At 36.5% G+C, this 20,223-nt stretch overlaps 1 long non-coding RNA gene across 2 annotated transcripts in view; it reads left to right on the forward strand.

The window, feature by feature from the left end:
• The window catches only part of LOC147916314 (uncharacterized), an 85,823-nt gene that overhangs the window by 7,610 nt on the left and 57,990 nt on the right, over positions 1 to 20,223 (forward strand). The window lies entirely within an intron of this gene.

Consider the following 20,223-nt stretch of genomic DNA (forward strand, 5'->3'; position numbering starts at 1 on the left):
AAAGCCATTCCAAAGCCTCTGGTTCCCTAAGCACTAACACAGACCTCACTGCAGATGTATCTTGGGCCTTGTCCAAGGAACTTCATAACTCGAAGTGTCAGCACTGTAAGTCGGCTTCGTCTAGAATAGTGAGGAGTCACAAATACTCGGAACAGAGCTTCTGTAGGTCTCAGCATAATGCTGTATCCTCTGGTTGCAAATTATACCTTAATTTACTTTTGTTTACTTTTGATTAGACAGGATGTTTATGAGATTCATGTAGAATAAGCCCTGGCTCTAGGCCAAGTGGGAAGTTCATAATCTTAAGTTTCACTCTCTAGTGCCTTTTCCCACAACTTTTATGTGCTGCTCAGTAACTGACAACCACAAGTTTATATTTGTTTTTGTTTGTTTGTTTTTCTGAAAACTATCTTTCAAGTAGATTTGTTAAAAATTGGAACTGATTGTCTGGTTGTTGCTTTAAACAGTATTACAACATAGTTATTTGGTAAGGTTTATTTTTTGCTAACCGACTTGCTTGTTTTTGAACGGACATGGCTTCCAAGCTGTTAAGCATTACGTATTTTCTTGCCCTGAGTCTTCCAGGTCCTGTATAGTTAGCCAAGAGGTAGGCAAGGGTGTTTTGGCTCCAAAAGGGAGAATAGTCTTTCATGGAAATGCAAATACTTTAGGAGGCTAGAGGGAAACGCAGGGAGATAAGATTGTCCAGGAAGAGGGAAGAGAAAGAAAAGGGGAGAACGTAGAAGCATGCAAATTCAAAATTTAAGCTGAGAAGGAAAAACTCGGACACTGAAAAGGAGCAGCCAGCAAAGTGAGAGGAGGAAGAATCTTAGAAGAAAAAAAAAGAGAGTTGTGAAAGAATGGAGCCATCTGTAGTGTCAAATGTTGCAGCAGCTCAAGTAACAAGGGGACGGAAGAGTGCTTGGGGAGGCTGGGGACAGGGATTTCATGGTGGGCTTTGGGAGAGCTATGTTAGAAGGCCGACTGGCTGAGAGGAATGGGAAGTGGAGCCAGAGAGCACAAACAACACTTACAGAAATATTTGATAACGGGCAGGAGGAAGCAGAGTGAATAGTTTGAGCCGCAAAGAAGATTGAAGGAAGAGATGCATTTGATTTTTTGGTTTTTGGAAACAAAACTCCATTTCTGATATAAATATAAGGATATAAATATAAAAAGTTGCTGTAGTATTTGAAAGTTTCAGGACTATAGCTTTAGTATAACAAAATAGAAATAAATAAAGGGACAAAGTTAATTTAAATAGTCACTTGAAATAATTTACATTAGGTTTAAACACAAAATTTACTTATTTTTGAACTCTAAGCTTAATTTAGGATACACTGACGTATGTCTCTTAAATATCAACCAAAATGACAATCTTCACATTTTCCTTTCTGTGAATACTTTATATTCTGTATTCTATTGATGACACATGCCAAATATAATGCTGTTAGTTTAACATTAAGTTCGAATGCAGAATATGCTAGCATATTTCTTAGAAATATAAGAAATATTTTCACAATAGAAGAGAGTTTTGAATGGAACTTTAAAAAATAATAACATTGGGGAAAAAAACAAAAGGCAACTTTTGTAAATTAAGATCAATAATAATCATGTTAAATGCTATGGACTAATGAATAAGAACAAGTATAAAAAGACAATAATTAAGTTGCAAACTATCTTAAATGGATCTATATTCCTACTGGTTCAGCCTGTAGTGAATAAAACGATGATGAGATGCTTCAAACTTGATAGTAGTTGGATTTAAACAACTTAAGAAAATCGAAAAGTTTGTCATGATCCTCTTCATCCTGAACTTCTAAATGTTGGTGTTCCTTAAGACAGTATCCTAGGTCCCCTTCTCTTTTCTGACTAATCTCTCCGTAGGTGATTTCACTCATTCCCAGAGTTTAAAGTACCGTCTATACACTGATGACTACCAAATTTATGTCTCTAGAAACACCACTTGTCTAAGCTCGTATCTACTTCCTTCTCCTTCTTTTCCTTCTCCTCCTCATCCTCCTACTTCTTCTGCTCCTTTTTCTTCTAACAGCTTAATCAAGGAATAATTGACATACTATAAACCACTCATATTTAAAATGTACAATTTAGTAGGTTTTGACATATGTATTCACCCATGAAACCATCACCACAATCAAAATGGTGAACATAATGATCAGCCCAAAAGTTTCCTCATGCCTTTTCTAATTCTTCCCATTCCCTCTCTCTGTTAGTCCCTAGGCAACCAAAAATCTGTTTTCTGTCACTATGCAGTAGTTTATGTATTCTAGAATTTTATATAAATGGAATGATTTGATATAATGAATGGAATGTTCCTGTAGTAGTTAAAAAGTTTCAGGGCTATAGCTTTAAGATGACAAAATACAAATAAACAAACAAGGTTAATTTAAACAACCATTTGAAATAATTTTTCAATCTCTTTTTGTCTGGCATTTTTTCACTCATCCTAATTAGTCTGTGATCCATCCACGTTGTTGCATTTATCAATAGTTCATTCCTTTGTATTATGGAGCAGTAGTATTCCATTGCAGTGGTATTCCATTGTATGAATATACCACATCCATTTATCCATTCATCTGCTGCTGGGCATTTAAGTTGTTTCCAAGTTTTGGCTATTACAAGTAAAACTGCTATAGGGGAGGAAAAGAAATCCTCTACTCTCTCTAGGTTCTTCTGGCTGGCCTAAGAATTAAATTGACGTGAGACAGAATAACAGGAGAAAATAAAACAAGGCTTTATAACATGGATACATGGGAGAAACCCAGGAAACTGAGTGACTTGCCAAAATGGTGGAGGCTCTCATCTTAAATAGCATCTTCAGCTAAAGACAAAGGAGGGTGTTGGGGGTAGTGGTTTGGAACTTCAAAGAGGAGGAAGGCAATTCACATGGGAATGGAAAAGCAAATGTTTGGTAAATAGAACTTTGATAAGAATGGGCTTAGCAAGGACCATCCCAGTCTATCGAGACCCAGAGTTATCTATGGTGATGGCCTGTCCTGGGGACAGGCCTTTTATCTTGAATTTTTTTAGGCAGTTAGTTAGGGAGGAGGTCAAATTTTCCTTCAGAGTCTTTTGTCCTTCAAAATAATCAAGGTAAAGAGACATATTTTGAGGTGACCAGTTCTGATCCCCCACACTGCTATGAACATATGCATAAGCCTTTGTTGGAACATATGTTTTAGTTTATCTCAAGTAAATACCTAGGAATGGAATGACTGGATCATATGGTAGGCCGACATTTAAATTTTTAGGAAGCTGCCAAACTGTTTCCTAATGTGGTTGTACCATTATTATTCCCACCACCAGTGTGTGAGAACTCTAGTTATTCCTCATCTTTGTCAACACTTGGCGTGGTCAGTATTTTAATTTTAATTCTAATACTGCGTACTGTTATCTCATTGTAGTTTTAATTTGCACATCCCTAATAACACATGATGTTGAGTGTCTTTTCTGTGCTTATTTGCTGTATGTATATCATTTTTGGTGAAGTACCTGTTCAAATCTTTTTCCCATTTTTAAATTGAGTTCTTTGTTTTCTTATTATTGAGTTTTGAGAATATATATATATCTTTTTTTTCTAGATACAAGTCCTTTAGCAGATATATGGCTTGCGAATATTTTCTCCCAGTCTATGGCTTATCTTTTCTTTCTCTCAATAGTGTCTTTCAAAGAGCAGATGTCTTCAATTTTGATAAAGTACAATTGACCGATCTGTTTTCTGTATCGTGCTTTTGGTGTCATATCTAGAAAATATTTGCCTAAACCAGTCACAACAATTTTCTCCTACATTTTCTTCAGAACCACTGTTTGAAAGACTATCTTTTCTCGATTGAAGTGTCTTTTCACCTTTGTCAAAAAACAAGTTGTCTATATATGTGTAGGTCTATTTCTGGACTATTCTGTTCTATTGATCTATTTGTGTATTTTCATGACAATACCACATTGCTTTCATTAATGTAGCTTATATCTATCTTGAAATCAGGTTGCATTACTCTTCCAAATTTGTTTTCAAGTTGTTTTGGCTATTCTAGGTCTTTGCATTTCCATATGAATTTTAGAATGAGCTCAGTGAAGCTCTGTTTATTTTTCGATTACTTTTCAGTTTCTTTCTTCTTCTTCTTCTTTTTTTTTTTGTGAGGAAGATCAGCCCTGAGCTAACATCTGATGCCAATCCTCCTCTTTTTTGCTGAGGAAGATTGGCCCTGGGCTAACATCCGTGCCGATCTTCCTCTACTTTATATGGGATGCCGCCACCACATAGCTTGGTGAGTGCTGCGTTGGTCCACACCCAGGATCTGAACCTATGAACCCTAGGCCACTGAAAGGAGTGTGCAAACTTAGCCGCTATGCCAGCAGGCCGGCCTCCTGTGTTTGATTTTGATAATTCCTATTGAGACATCTTTAAGTTCACCACATCTTTTCTTCTGCAATGACTAATCTGTTGTTCGTACAATTCAGTGTATTTTCCATCTCAGACATTGTAGTTTTCACCTCCAGAAGTTTTATTTTGTCTTCTTTATATCCTCCATGTCTCTTTTGAGGTTTTTTTTGAAGAAGATTGGCCCTGTACTAACATTTGTTGCCAATCTTCCTCTTTTTTTTTTTCTCCCCAAACCCCCAATGCATAGTTGTGTATCATAGTTGTAGAGTTGTAGCTCTTCTATACGGGACGCTGCCTCAGCATGGCTTGATGAGCAGTGAGTAGGTCCGCACCCAGGATCTGCACTGACAAACCTTGGGCCACCAAGGCAGAATGCATGAACTTAACCACTAGGCCACCAAGCTGGCCCCTCTTTTTGAGTTTTTGAAAATATGGAAAACAATTATATAATAACTGCTTTAATATTCTTGATGGCTAATTCTAACATCTGTGTCATTTCTGGGTAGTTTTCAGTTGATTGATTTTGATTCATTATTTTCTTTAAAATGGATCATATTTTCTTGCTGCTTTGCATGTCTGGTAATTTTTTATTTGATGCTGGGCATTGTAAATTTTCTCTTGTTCATGCTGGATATTTTTTACTCCTATGAATGTGTTCGATCTTTGCTCTCGGATGCAGTTAAGTTACTTGGAAACAATTTGATCCTTTCAGGTCTTCTTTAAAGATTTATTAGTTGGGATAAGCACAGTGTTTAGTCTAGGACAATTACCATTACCGAAGCAAGACCATTCTGATTATGTAGATAGGGAAATGAAGTTCAAAAAGATTATATTATTCCCTCAAAGTCACAAAACTAACATTTGCCTTCATAGCATGAGCTTTTAACTACTCAGTCCTACTGCCAGACAACCTGGAGTTCATGAAGTCTTTTCCAAATATTCACAAGGAACCTTTAGGAAAATACAGGGACTGTGAAGGACCGGAGATGTTTCTGAAGGATCAGATTGTACTCTGTATGTTCAAAAGTACTGTTCTCATTCTCCCAAGAGGCTCTCACATTAAGAATAGTGTCCTCATATATAAAAATTCTCAAGATTCTCTGATTTGCCAAATCTTAAGTACCTAATATTAGCTGTCTGATGACCTATCTCGCTCTCTTGTGATATTTAGAATTGCTAAAAGCACAGCTTTTCAACTAACATCAGCCTTTTCCTTGATTTTTTTGTTTGTTTATGCTATGTGGTTACCTGTCTGTTGGAATGTGGGTTCAGAGATTAACCCTCTAAAACTGTTGAAAAATGCATACACTTTCAATATCTGAAATTCTATGTAGACATTGGTTCATCGAAGTTTATGATCTAAGTTCTTGGCCCTTTCCTCCTTTCAGTAGATACTAGATTGCACTGACTAGATCAGAGGTAACTAGAGTTTAACCCTCATTCGCACTGAGATAACTTGTTGCCCAAGGGAGCTTTCAGCCATTTATCATTGGGCAGGTTGATCTCACTGCCACGTTGAGGTTTGTGTCTATGCAATATAAGAATATAGTTTCCACCTTCTCTCCTTCCTTCCCTATCACCTTGTCTGTCAAGTTCTGGCACAACTAGCCAGGCACTAACTTAGTGCTAGAAATATAGTGGTAAACTAAGTGATAAAAATAGGTGCTTGTGGCATTCATATTCTAGAAGGAAGATAAATATTAAACAAAAAAATTAGTAAATTAGAGAGTGTTATACGCTATGGAGAAGAATACAGCAGGAAAGGAGAATTAGAGAGCCAGGAGTGGTTTGGAGTGCGAAGGGCAACAATTGTAAATAGAGTAACCAGGGAAGGTCTTGCTGGAAAGGTGACATGAGCTAAGATGTGAAAGAGGTAAGGGAGGGATCCATGCGGTATCTGGGTCAAGAGCTTTCCGGGTAGAGGGAACAGTAAGTGCTCTGAGGTAGGAGCATGCCAGGAATAGTCTAGATACAGCAAGGATGTCAGAGAGGCTGGAGTGGAGTGAGCAAGGGGAAAGTACTATCAAGTGAAATTTAAGAAAAAGTACAGACTAGTAGATTGTGTAGGGCTTTATACAGCGTTGTTGGTACTTTGGCTTTTATTCTTTGAAATAAGAGGCTGTTGGAAAGGTTTCACCAGTATGGTGATATGATCTGACAAATCTGAAAAGATCATTTTGGCTTCTGTGTTGAAAATAGACTGTAGGGGTAAAGGTTGAAGTAGTGAGAACACTTTAGAGGTTATTTTAGCAATCCTGGCAGGATGAAGGTGGCTTGAACCACGGAAGTGACAGTGAAAGTAGTGGAAAATAGTGAGATTCTGGATGTATTTTGACATTGGAGCTGACAGGATTTGCACCAGACTGGATATGGGTATGAGAGAAAGAGAAAAGTCAAGAATGACTCCAAGATTTTTTGTTCTGATCAACTAGAAAGGTGGATTTGCCATTAACAGAGACAGAAAGACGGAAGAGCAGCTTCTCGAGGGGAGGGTCAGGAGTCTGGGCGTGTTAAAGTGGAGGTATTTCCCTTTGGATGTTTACTAGGTATCAAGCAGGCAGTTTTTAAATCTGAATTTGAGATCAAGGGTGGGATCCTGCCTGAACAGATGGTATTGAGAGCTGTGAGACTGAATGAGATCACTAAAATTAAAAAAAAATATCAGTAGAAAAGAGAAAGTGTCCAAGATCTGAGCTCTGGGGTATCCCAATAATGAGAAGTCATAGAAATAGCAGTCAGTGAGTGAGAAGAAAATTAGTGTGGACGTGAAAGCAAAGCGAAGAAAAGAGGAAGAGTTGATCACCTTTGTAAAATTCTACTGATAGAATAAATGAGATGAAACTGAACATTCACGTGTGCATATGGCCATGTGGAGGTGTTTGGTGGTCTTAGAAACAGCAGTTTTGGTACAACAGTTGGGGCCAAAGCTTGAGTGGAGTCAGTTTAAGAGAAAATGGCAAGAATATGAATACAGGCCTTTTCATTTTAAACAATAGTGTCATTTAGAAGGTTCTTATTCAGGCAATGAAGGATAAAACCCATGCAGATAGCTCTTCTCTGGAGTATTTTGGTCCACCCGTCACTTGAAAGCGCATTTGGGGCTCTCTTTCTATCTAGTCAATACGTGTGACATCAGTGCTGATTAGCAATTTTGTTCTTGGAGAAATTCCTACTTTCCCCAAACTGCAGAGCTTACTTTCAGTTTTCAGCAGCCATCCATTCTTGCTCAAACAGAAGAAATGCCTATTTATGCTTTATAGAAAAGTGTATGCCAAATAAAAGAATTAGAATATCCATGTATTTCCACAGTAGTGTTATTTGTCTGTCCTTCTTTTGTGGATAGAACTTCTCTTCAGAACTGAAAATGTCCTTAGTAAATGACAAATTAATACCAAATGTTTTCCACTAAAAAGAGAAAATTTGGTGCATGTGTGTGTCCACAAGTTTATGTGTGAGAGAGAAAGTTATTCATTTTTCACGCGAGTGAAAAAGTTTGTGAGAGAGAAAAAGATTGGTTGAAAATTAATTCTCAAATATTTCCTTTGTGTGTATATGTTTACATTTGTTTATTTTGAAATAATATCAAACTCATTGAAAAGTTGCGAGTCCAATACAAAGAACTTTTCTTTCCTGGGAGTAAGTTGACACCATGTTGCCACATCACCCCCCAGTACTTTAGTGTGTATTTCCTATAAACAAGGACATTCTCCTGCATTACCACAGCACAACCAGCAAAGTCAGAAAATTAACATTGATGCATTACTGCCATTTAATCCACAAATCCTATTCATGTTTCAGTAATTGTCTCAAAAAAGTCCTTTAAAACAAAAAGATACAATCTAGGATCATGTGATGCATTTAGATGCCACGATCTTGAAACTTTCCATCTGGAATAGTTCCTTACAGTTTCCTTGATTTTTGTGACCTAGACACTGGTCAGCTATTTTGTAGACTATTCCTCGACTTGAGTATGTTTGATGTTTCCTTGATATTAGATTCAGATTATGCAATTTTGGCATGAATATCACAGAAGGCATGCTATGTTTTTTGTACCCTATTAGGATATTGTGTGGCCCACTACTTCACTTTATCTCATTACTGGTGATGTAACTTTGATCACGTGGTTAAGTTTGTGCTTGTCACGTTTCTCCAATGTAAAGTTACTCATTTGCCCTTCATAATTTAATCACTACTTGTGTGGTGATAATTTGAAACTATGCAGATGTCTCATTCCTTGTCAAACTCTCTCTCCCCCTAGTTTTAGCATGTTTCTTGAGCGAATTATTACAATGATGGTTGACAAATGGTGATTTTCTAATTCCATCATTCATTCTGTATTTGTTAGTTGCAGTCTACTGTTAAAAAAACAACAACTTCTCCTCATTTATTTATTCATTTTTATCAGTATGGTTTCTGATTTTATTCAATGAGTTATAATTTGCTAACATTATTGCTTATTTTGATGCTCATTTTGTCCCAGATTTGTCCAGTGGGAGCCCATTCATGCTGACTTCTTTTTTTTTTTTTTTTTTTTTTGGCATGTCTCTTTCATTTATTGAGCATTTTCTTACTTTCTGGCACAAGAAGGCTCATCTTGTACTTTCCTGCCCTGGCCCTGGAATTAGCTATTTTTCCAAGCATCCTGCTTCCTTTTATGAAGGATGGTATTCAGAAACTAAGATCTGGGTGTTGGATGTGTTTATTGCTACTGGAGTGTCACTGCTCCTAGGTTCTCCCAGTAGACAGTGCTAGGGAATATATGCATATATACATTTATACCTATTTGTATTTTTATATCTGTCAATGAGTATTGAACACCATGAGTTTACACTGATACTTCAATTCTAATCCAACACCATGAAGTTCATTCTAGTATTCTCCCTTTCCATATGGAAATCTTCTGGATAGTGAGAAACCTGCCTTTCATTATCTTAGGAATACACACCTCTGTGTAAAAACTTGCAACTCCATGGCTGGTTCCTGCTGCCCCCTAAGCAATACCTTCTTAATTTTGCTCAGGCTTCAGCTGTGCTCTGAGCTGGCCATCACCACCTCTCCCTCCACACAGTCAACCTCCTAACCCCATTTGGACTTTAACACCACAATACTGTGCATCACGCTGAGCCAATATAGTCCTGTCACCTCCTTATTGACCCCTACCTCACTAGGAAGGACGGAGGCAAAGAGAGAAAGATGATTTTCTTTATATGTAGAATATATTCCATGAGCTTTTAATGAACTGTTAACTTCAATAATTCTCCATGTTCTCCTTTAATATATGAGGATGGCAAGTTTAGGAAGCATATGTAATCTTGTCAAATCATACGATTACATTCTTCATAGTAAATTCAGTAAATGTAATCTAGTACAGATACATTTATTCATTCCCAGCTTCAAAGTCTTTTTTCAATTAACTTTGTGAAATACTTGTGTTTTCGTGTTTATGAGAGAATAAACACTTTGGTCATTACTCTATCTCATCAGTCTAGGGTTTCATTCATTTTTCTGATGCTTTTGCATAGTTGGGCTGTTGGAAAGCCGTAGGAGTTTCTACATAAAGAGTATTATCTAAGGAGATGGTAACACTTCTCTCAATGTCAGTAATTGTGGAAAAAGTGCAACTGCTCCCCCCAATTCAGTCAAAGAAGGTTAATATCTTTGTCCGTTGATAAGTCAAAGGGAAGATCTGGGGATCAGTGGCATTTTGAATACGAACACTTATTCTTTATAATTCCTTCTTTCTTATTCTTCCCAAGCTATTTGCCTTTAATCTATTTAATCCATTTGCCTTTTTAAAATTCTGGCATATGTTAATTTCACACATAATACAAAAATGAGTCATTTAGCTTACTAGAGAATTTTTTTAAAGATAGGGATATAATTTTAAACATTTTTAACTGAGTTTATAATTTTGTTTTATTTATGTCATTGTATATGGTATATATATAATATACATTCTATGAATATCTACGCTGCTTGATGAAAAATAAACATAAAAAAATGTGAAGAAATAGTTTAAATTATGACTTTAAAAGAGTGAGAGAGTTTGGGAGAAACTAGAAGCCAGAGAAGGGCGGACCTCAGGACGGTATCTGGGTGAGTGTAAAGAGGAAGAAAGGCAGTAAGGAGAAAGAGAAGTGGCTGCAAGTGGTCAGGGATGGAGGGAGGAAACCAGATTAGGGTAGAAACAGGTCTATCAACGGAAGAGAGAACCTCAAGAAGCTGCAGTTGGTGACCAGTGTAGACTGCCATATGGTGACTTGCTGCCTTTGGAAGTTAGGCGAGGGTTGGAGGCCAATGAGAATGCAAATTCAGTTGAATAGTATGGAGAAAAGCCACATTCTAGGAGATGAGGTCAAAGTGGGAAAAATAAAGATTAAAGCTAGTCCAGGTACTCTGCAAGTTTCAGGTGACAAAATGCCACTTCCTACAGGCAGCCTCACCTGAGCCCAAGGCTGGCAGTTGATTCCTTAACACCTTGCACTCTTCCTGCAACATCACTTGCTAGACTTTTACTGTATTTATTATTTAATTCTGATTTCCCTGTAAGTATACAGCAAGGACCACATCTTTACTCATAAAGCACCTAGCACAGTTCTTGACATACAGCAGACGCTCAGTAAATAAATTTTATCATGAAAGCAATAGGAGATGAGAGAGCTACATTCAACTACAATGGAATAACCCAGAAAAAGACTTGGTTAACTTTCCTGCTAAGATCCTCAAGATAAGATAAAAAGAGAATGAATTGAAAAAAATTTCCAAATCAAGCAATAAAATTAAACAAATAAAAACTGAGACACTAATGCCCAAATGTTCAGGTTATAGTAAAAGTTAAAATGGAGCAGTATAGAGAAATGAGTAAGACTGAGCACTGGGAAATCAGATAACATGGGCTTAAATTCAGGCTACACCTACTAGATCTCTGATCTTGTGGTGTAACTTGTGTAAACCTCAGTTTCCTCATCTTTAAATGAAGATTATAATAATCTAATGACAAGGTTGTCATTAGGTTTAGACTTGTCCAAAACCTGCATACATAGTAAATGCTCAACAAACATTAAGTGTTATGCCTACCTCAATGCTCTATTCTCTGTTCTTTATTTGGTTTAAAATGATTGAATTAAAAAAAATATTCCAGATGATCTTGATAGCTAGTATACAAAAGTTTTCAGGTTTTGGACATCTTAGTAAAAGAGTTGTGAGCTCCTAGAGGAAAAGAACACTGTCTTGTCCTCCAGTTTATCTCTTGTGTCTGAGACACAACAGTGCACAACGTATGGAATTTTGTCACTAAATAGACAATAAATATATGAAAATATTCATCCTGACTTTACTTCTTGTCTTTCTTTTGTAAGTGTACTTTCATACGTAGAAAAATTAAACCAGAATGCAAAAGAGTGCAGTCCCCAATGAAAAACTGAGGTAAGTATGAAATTAAAAGTTTTAAGGACTTAAAACCAAAGTACTGAAATAAGCCAGTTACGAGGCGGTGGGTAAACCTGCACTATCAACACTGCTTGCCAACTCCAGACCTGGTCTATTAGATAATCATAGCGCAGTTACGCTATCTACCATCTATCCCTCACGGTCTCTGTTAATTATTATAGATAGCTCAGGTGTCATTTTTAAAAATTGAAAACCAAATTGATTTTGTTTTTCTGCACTGCCACCACCAAAAAGCAGTGTGCACGCCTTTCATTACTAAGAACTGTGTATATGATTTACACATAAAGCTATCATAGACTTATCATTCTAGACAGTGTGCCTGGGGATAATGTGAAAATTATGCTCTTTTGTGTAACTGGGAAGGTCTCCAAGATGAGTGCTATTTCTTGGAGCAGCAGAATTCTTTTCTCACATGAGCTACATGACAGAGGAGTGTTACACAGTTCACCCATGGATGCTGGCAGCCAAGTGACACCCAAACAGAGTTCCGATTCTGCATTATGTAATTGGAAATCCCTGCAGTGCGATAACTTTTCAATGTGCACAATGATCTAAATTAATGTCGCACTTCTACTCGGGGAGACCTAGCCTGCCAATGATTTCACTTTTTTTTTCCTCTAGGTGACAGATACAATTTATCTTAGAGAATATTGTAATGGATGTTTCTGTGTGCCTGTTTTGTGAAATGAAAATGTGTTTTGTGCCATTGTTTTTGTTTTTCTGCTTAATACTTTGAGATGTGTGAGCTTATACATTTCAGTGCTATTTGTGTGCGTGCATGTGTGTGTTTCTGCATTCATTCAGTTGCTATGAGGTACTGATGCACTGATGTATTGATGTTTACTTAGTGGCCAAAATACGGGAGATTTTATCTATCAGACAGCAGCTAGTCTTCTGGCAGATTCCAAAGGTAACGGCATCAGTTATTTTAGAATTGGGACTACTGGATCTGTTGCCTCTCTCTTCCTTTCCTGGATGTGTTTGACTTTCTGCTTGTGTTCAAAGGTAGTACTGCTCTTTGATCTAGTTTCCCATAAATGATTGTTTACCTATGCCATCTTCATAATAAAAATGTATTTCAATAGAAATTATTTATTTTGGTTCATTTTCAGTCTTGTGTGTTTTGTAGTAATACTAGACAGGAGCTTTCACCTAGGGGGAGATGATACTGATTATTTAGAAATTGGCCTTTGATTGTTCCCTCATTGAATTCAAACCCTTTACTCACCATTAACCTTTACTTCGATTCTCTAGAACATGTCAAAAGGAAAATTTTACATGAAAAATGTGCCTGGGCAATGAAAGAAGAAAATATAGGTTTTATGGAAAACCAAGCTCTTCTATTAGTTGCAAATATCTCCGGCTCAACTGCCCTAATCTAAGCTTCCACATTGTGTTTCTTGAATTCCAGCAACAGCCTCCTAACCAGTTTCTTCACAGCTACTCTGACTCATCTAAACTGTTCTTCACACAGAATTCTCATTGGATCACGTCAACCTCTTCCACTCCTCAAAACCAACCGCATACCCAGGCTTAAAATTCTTCAGTGGTTTTCCTTTGTTCTTAGGATAAGAAAACAAACTCTTATCACAGCTTGCTGGGCTCAGCTCACCCTCCAGCCTCGTCTCATTCATTCCATGCTTCTGAGCTCTGAGCTCCAATCTTACTTACCTTCCTTCAAGCCCTTAAAGGGGCCAAGTTTCTCCCTACCCACACATAGATCCTTGTACTTGGAACACGGTAGCTCACACTTTTTATCCTGTTAACTCCACTCTTTCTTCTGATAGCAACTCAGTTATCACTGTCTCAGGGAAGATTTCCCTCACCAACATAATTTGTTCATTTTCTTTTAATATTACACTCCCATAGCACTGGGTCTTCTTTATAGCACCTTTTACAGTTCCAATTTTACATTCATTTTGTATAATGATTTTGATTAATGTTTATCTTCCTTATGACATGAAGGCAGAGACTGTATTTATTTTTTTGCTCAACTATGTGTCCCACAACCAAATACAGTGCCTGGGATGTGATAAGGGTTCTATGAATACTTTTTTTTTTTAAAGGAATAAAGGAAACCACATGGCAAGAATTTGGAATAAATCTTTACTAAGTTTCTTGTGATTGTGTAAGATTAGAAAATATGGTCATTAAGCTGTTAAAATGATTTAGAGCTTTTTCTGCTGAGATGATTTTGGTTATCAAGTTCACCAGCTGCTTTTGAAGGCAGGGATCACCCAGATTTCATCTGAACAGACTCTGCAGGGCAAGCTCCCTGACTCATGAAAGAAGATGAATCTGGGTTGGATTCTAATCTCCTTGGTGTTTACGAATAGAGTTTGAGAAGTGGCCAGCATGTCTGAAATGTCCACGCGATGAAATATATAATCATATTGTAACAACAAATACTTATTGATTTCTTACTATGTGTCAGACAGTGAGCTAATCTCTGAACTTGTAACTCATTTATATTCACGAGTCTTTTGAGGCACTGGTACCTCCACTGTCTGCTTTTCATAAGTGAAGAAACTGAAACATGTTAAGTAACTTACCTGAGATCACAGAGTTAGTAGGTGGATCTGAGAGGTTTGTAGGATTCTAGAACCCAGCTTTTATACTGACTTATTAAAAATAACATTATTAACACCTTTCTGTTTTGTCTAGCAGGTAGGAGATGAACATTTCCTGTTTTGACTAATAAGTAGGAGTAGGAGATGAACATTTATCTTTAAGAATAAGTGAAGAGTTTTTGCTCTCCCGAAATATAAATATCATCTGTACTGTATTTTAAAAACATAATGAAATAAAAATTAAAATGATAACCTATCTTATTCTTTCTACTTTAAAATTTTTTTGGATTATTTGAATCTGTATACTAGAATCTTAATACTGTCCTTGGTGTTCAGATATTATTAATAATATGATACTTTACATTTATATATTGTTTTACAGTTTATTAGGTACTTTTTTTTTTTACATATTGAATTTAATACTCCCAAAAACCCCATAAGATAGGAATACCTTCTCCATTTTAAAGATATGAAGGCAAGAATTAGAGCTCTCCAGCATGCAGCGGATGGCTAGGTCAGGGTAGACCCCAGATCTTCTGACCTCAAGACTAGCACATGGGCTTTGTTATCACAGGGCCTCCCAGTTACCCAAAAATTACGGGACAATCTGCTTCTGGGGTACATATCTCCATAGACAGGGTCTGAGTGCTAGTCAATGTATGCTGAAATCTTTTGTTGCATTGTGTTCTGTTTTGTTTGATCTCTATTGTGAAATTTAAGTAAAATTCATTAAACCTGGTTTGTTGCACGGAAAAGAAAAAAACTTTTTTTTTTTTTTTTGGATTAAAGAAATTCACCTGTCAAGCTATACACACATATATATATTTACTTTGTATATACTTTATACATAAGCATTAGTAATTATTTTACAAGACTGCAAAAGAAGTATGATTAGCAACATTTTCTTCACAGCTCATTAGTAACATAATTTCTAGTAAAAAATGGTCTCGAACCATTTTTGTTATTTTCTTATTGTTAGCTGCTGAGAATAACAATAAATACGAAACATTTAAATAGATGGTAAAACAATTAAAATGGCGTTTTAACGATGTCATATTATTAAGGCACAAATGATGGCATTTTCAATGCAATAATTATTGTCTTTAATTTTTTGAAAGTCCATTTCAAATTTCAAATTTCAAATTTGGGTCTATTTTCTAAAAGCTTTCTTTTGAATCTTGCTCTGTTTACACCAAACCATTAAAACTTTCTTCAGTGTCACATTAGCACAGGAAATGAGTGATGACAGAGTAGCCTACCTGACCTCAAGACCTCCACAGTTTTTACTTTGAAGGGCTCAGAGCCAGTGTGCATTGAAATTCTGCAGCAGATACCAAAGTGTAGTGGAAATAAAATCAGAAAAGACTTCTACAAGGTTGTATTTTTTTTCTTATTTGAATAGCCCAAAGTATAGTATGATTTAGATTTCCCATCAAGTTTTGACTATTTTCCGTAGTATGTTATATTGATATACTACTACATTGCCTCCGATCGTGGCTAAGAAGATGGGAATTTTATGGGTAGGTAGAAGTAAGATAAAGAAACAATTCAATATTTTTTTATTCAGCATCCCTAGATATAAACTGATAAGATCAACCAGGAGTTGAACCAGTAGTTACAGTTGGTTATCTAAAATCAAAATCACAGAACACAATCTTCTTAAGTTCTGAGTTGAAAGCTCAAATGTTGCAATCAATATTTTTACTTCATTTTGCAAAATACAGTAGTTCTTTTTCTTAACAGTTTTGACCTTTATAAAGAAATTTCAGTCGAGACCCAGATAACAGCATGTTGTTGGACTCCTCCCTCAGTGTAGCAGTAAACTTTGTTAAGTATTATACGCCTCACTTTTCACAATTGTGGAAAGCACTTTGCTATTTGGGGAAGGAGAAAACCCAGACGCTGAGAAGACACATGGTATGTAATAGCAGTGAACATGAGCTCAGAAGATCTGGGATAGAGTCTTAGCCCTGCCACCTACTAGCCTTGAAACAGGTTCTTTACTCCCTAAAGTGACAGGGAAGTACAGCTAATGATCCCTGCCCTACCTAATTCCCAGAGTTAGGATGTAGCCACGAGGTTCTGTAAGTGATAGTTCTGTGAAACTTTATGCCAGTGCCAGATGGTATCTCCATCATTTTTATCCTTTACACAAGGACTGACAAATTAACAATTCTTTGACCTTGTTTCCTAATATCAGAGTGGATGATTCCCCAGTCACAAAGCGAATGGCTCAGGAGGTGTAGATCTGGAAGAACGAGGTAACTGCACGTAAGTTTGGTCAGATCAGCAAGGTTGTTACGGTATTTGTGTACTTCGTTAGTTGCCTTTGTTTTTATTCTCAACTCTTTGTAGTGCTTTAAATGGCAGGGCTTTTGAGAACGAGCATCCCAAATACATCACTGAAGGTCAAGGTTAAGTGTTATACAGGATGGTGGTGATTAGTTGTTGGCCATGGCTGACTTCTTCATCATCTCTCTCAGGAACTGTCAAGACTATTTATGATTATGCTCATCACCAGGCGTGGATACCCAAAAGCCCTGTGGTGGTCTGATTCTTTGAGTTAGAAAACATATAAGCCAATATCACTGAGGTGTGGTAGTGGTGGTGGAATAAACCAATAACAAGAGACATCTAACTTTGGTGCGTTTTTGCTCTTAAAGCTTGCTTGGCATCTGTGGGAGATCAAGATTTGGCCACTCTGAAATATATCTCTTTACCTTGATTGTTTTCTCTGAGGGACATTTGACCTCCCCCACTAACTGCCTAAAGAATTTGACATGGTGGCTCCTTCCTGGAACAGATCTATCATGATGGCTGTAAAGATAATGTAGGATAAATGTTACAATAGGAAAGGCACCAACAAGCCCATCTTATCGGAAGTTCTGTCTCTCTGGCCACATTCTCTGGATGGCCCTGCGGAGGAGTTGCCAGACAATCATTTACATTTATAAGGGAAATCTCCATTTGTAAAGGTACCTCCCTCTCTGTTTTGGGAAGAGGGGGGGATGGCCTCATTTCTAGAGGCTTATCAATGTAGAAGGTGAGGCCTTAAATCTTCCTTTGTCGTTGGCTGAACACGGTATTTAAGACGAGAATTTCTGCTATTGTGTTGAGTAACGCAGTGTCCCTGCTTTCTCCCATGTATACATGTTATTAAACTTGGTATTATTTTCTCCTGCTAACCTGTCTTGTTAATTATTTGGCCAGCCATAAGAACCTTAAGGAAAAGGGCAGAGGGAGATCCTCCCTCTTCCCCCGACACATCATAGCTAAGAATATGCGTGGTCGAGCTCACACTCTCTACCTACTCCACGCAGGGATCAAGACTCCTTTATTTCTTTTTTTAAGATTGACATAATTTTTGAGTAGATGATATTTTCAAATATCAGAAAGTATACAAATATACACGGAAAGTCCTCCTTGCTTCTCTGCCCACGTGCTTAATTTACACACAATCTTTCCTATCATGGCCACAAACAAGGTAACCCTGCCATAGGTTTCTTGTGTATATTTACACAGATAATTTTGAATAGCTGTAACCCAATATAAATATATATTATTTATCTTTCTTAAAAAAACACATAAGTGTCTTAAAATAACATACATGGTTTGGCACCTTGATCATTTTTACTTAATAACTTAAGTTTTCTTTTTTGACAATACTTCCCCATGTGATTGTATGTATGAGATTATCGCTTTGAAATGTTGGTTCTTAGGATATACTTCTGTAACTTTCTATAGTTTTCCTCAATGAGCTGGGGAAAAGCAAGGTAATGGATTCTTCCAGAAGTTGAGCAAAAAAGTGAAAAGAGATAGATGTTGTTACATTTACGTTTTGAGGATGGGTGCTCCCAGTGCGTGCTGTTTGAACCTCTTGGGCGTCCTTTAAAGGTCTTTCCTGTTTTCTGAAGAAAATGATGTGCATGACTATATTTATCTCTTTTAGCTCATCACAATCTTGGTGTGATAACCTGACATTTAAAGAAAATCACAAAGATCTAGTCAAATTTGCTTTTGAGATATATATAAACACAGTCCTGGGCAAAACTGGTGTTCATCATAGAGCTTAAATACGCAGGCATTGCCTGCCTTTCTGTTTTCTGTAAGTATGTGTTTTTTGGAAGAAATCATAAGGTTTTTCTGGGTTCATTAGTCCTAAGGTATCCAGCATATTAGCACATGTTTTCAGCAAAGTTTAGCACAGTTTCCTTTCTTTAAGGACAAAAAATAAAAGTTTAATCACAATTTATAAAATTCAGAATTTATAATCCTAACATTAAAAGTATATTATATATAGAATCGTTTAATACATCTTAAATATTTATCCACTAAAAAAATCACATACTGGTCATGAATACTGTTTCAGATGGTTTTTAGTTATGTAAATTATTTCTTTCCTGACTGTGTAATTACATGATGGACTGGTTTCTAGAGTATCATATACTTAATGTGAGTTTCTAAAAATGCTTTAATCATATAATTGCTAGTTTATCAAGTAGAAAATATAGGTCTGAGAACACTATCATTATGTCATTATTCTCCACAAAAGACTGTGAAACACACTAAAGAGGCCATTATGAGGTAAATAACAGTTTTCTGTGATGTCTAAATTTGCAAGGATTAAAAAAAAAAAAAAGGATAGCAAAGAAAATACCTAAAGGTAAAGAGTTTAAAATCTAACCAGGCAATTTATCTTGTCTCTGTGAAAAATCAGTCCAGACAAAGGAAGTAAACAGATAAGACTCTTAACAGTGAAACTAGTGGATTATCTAACTCAATGAGTGACAGTAATATTTAATAATTGATTCACTAAATTCCATATAGAAAGCCTAAAAGGAACTGAAATAAACCCAAGACTTACTATTTGCATCAGAATCTAGTTGCACTGATCTCGTGCTTGTTGTTATTGAGTGTCCCATGTCCAAGTCTGGTTTCAATAGATAATGAATCATAGTCCCTTGGTCTGGAGCCAGTGGGATCCAGGGCATATAATCTGGAATGGCTATGAGGTTAAATTCAAATCTAGTTTTACAGAACTCAAAGATTAAAAAAAAAGTTTTTGACTCAGTAGGTATCCTGGGTCAGAAAATCTGTTTTCAGCGAAGTCTAGGAAAGTCCAAGGTAAAACTGCTCCATCTGTGGGTCTAGTGTGAGAAGACAAGACTCCTAAAAACTCTCTCTCAAGATGTTTGTTATACACATACGCACACTATATATATACATATATACACATATATATTTTTCCCTACTCCCCCATTTAAAATGGTTACAGCTATAGTTCTGAGCAGAAGGAGGAAAACCAAAGTCAGAAGTTAGATTTATAGATAAATGGGAAGGGTTGAGGTATTTCTATGCTGTAGCCTCAAGAGTAGGTAATTATTTATTCTGTTGTTGTTTATTCTGCTATTGAATCTAGTTCATGATTAACATATCCAGATGATTTGTATTTTCATGCAATACAAGTATTTTTTCTCCCACAAAGTAGTGATTTTTTAAAAAAAATTAGGCTGTTAAATCGCCATTACACTTTGCTATTTAATCTTTTGATTTCCCTTCACCTGTTAAAAAGGAACTAAAACTAATATTCCAAGAAAATGATGAGTTTTTGAAAGATTTTAGTTTGCTGAAATGATTGAAAATGGATTCATTTCTGATTATACAGGTATCTCAAGAAAACCTGAGACTTGTTGGAGGTCTGTTAGTTTGTGCCTTCTCTGGCTTCCACTGGGAGCAGTGTAGAGTAGTGCTTAAGAGTCTGAGTTAATGGGTCAGAATGTGTGGGTTTGAATCCTGGCTCTG

The sequence above is a fragment of the Ceratotherium simum genome, chromosome 9 (assembly GCF_057802395.1).
Source record: "Ceratotherium simum simum isolate JZ-2026a chromosome 9, ASM5780239v1, whole genome shotgun sequence".
NCBI lineage: Eukaryota > Metazoa > Chordata > Mammalia > Perissodactyla > Rhinocerotidae > Ceratotherium > Ceratotherium simum.